Genomic DNA, 778 nt, shown 5'->3' with positions numbered 1-778 from the left:
TTAATAATAAATTATTTATAGTCTTTGTTTTTCGTCAAGATAATTATTAAATGTCCATAACATTAATGTGTTAAAATGCCAGATTTTGAAAACCCACGTTGTAACCGTTTTTTTCCGAGAAGTGTAACAAAAAAAAATTACATTTAACTCTTCGTTTTGTTTAAGNCAACTGGAAAAGATAAGCATTAAAATAGGTAGGTTTATTTAATGACATTAAATTTAAATTTGATTAAGGAAAACTCATTAATTTAACTGGAAAATACAAGCATTAAAATAGGTAGTTTAATTTAATCTCAGTGGCATGTAAGTGTAAATAAGTTAGAAAACTTAGGGGTATTTTTTAATGGGTACTTCTCTTTTAATAATATAGATTTAGTGTGATGTCCTCCAACGTTTTCGGTTAAATGTTGTTAAGTTTCGAATTTGTACTTTACTTTTACGTAATCATATTTAGAAGTTAATTTAATGATGTTAAGTTTATATTTGAATAAGGAAAACACATTAATCTAACTGAAAAAGACGAGCATTAAAATAGGAAATTCAATTTAATTGTCAGTGGCATAGAAGTGTAATCTATATTATTTAAAGAGAAGTACCGATTAAAAATACCCTTAAGTTTTCTAATTTATTTACACTTCCATGCCAGTGAGAACTAAATTGAATTACCTATTTTAATGCTTGTCTTTTCCAGTTAAATTAATGAGTTTTCATTAATGAAATTTAAACTTAATGTCATTAAATGAACCTAAAAATACATCATATTTAACGTAGCTTATTA

The sequence above is a fragment of the Brassica oleracea genome, chromosome C7 (assembly GCF_000695525.1).
Source record: "Brassica oleracea var. oleracea cultivar TO1000 chromosome C7, BOL, whole genome shotgun sequence".
NCBI lineage: Eukaryota > Viridiplantae > Streptophyta > Magnoliopsida > Brassicales > Brassicaceae > Brassica > Brassica oleracea.
This window is presented reverse-complemented; position numbering follows the sequence as displayed.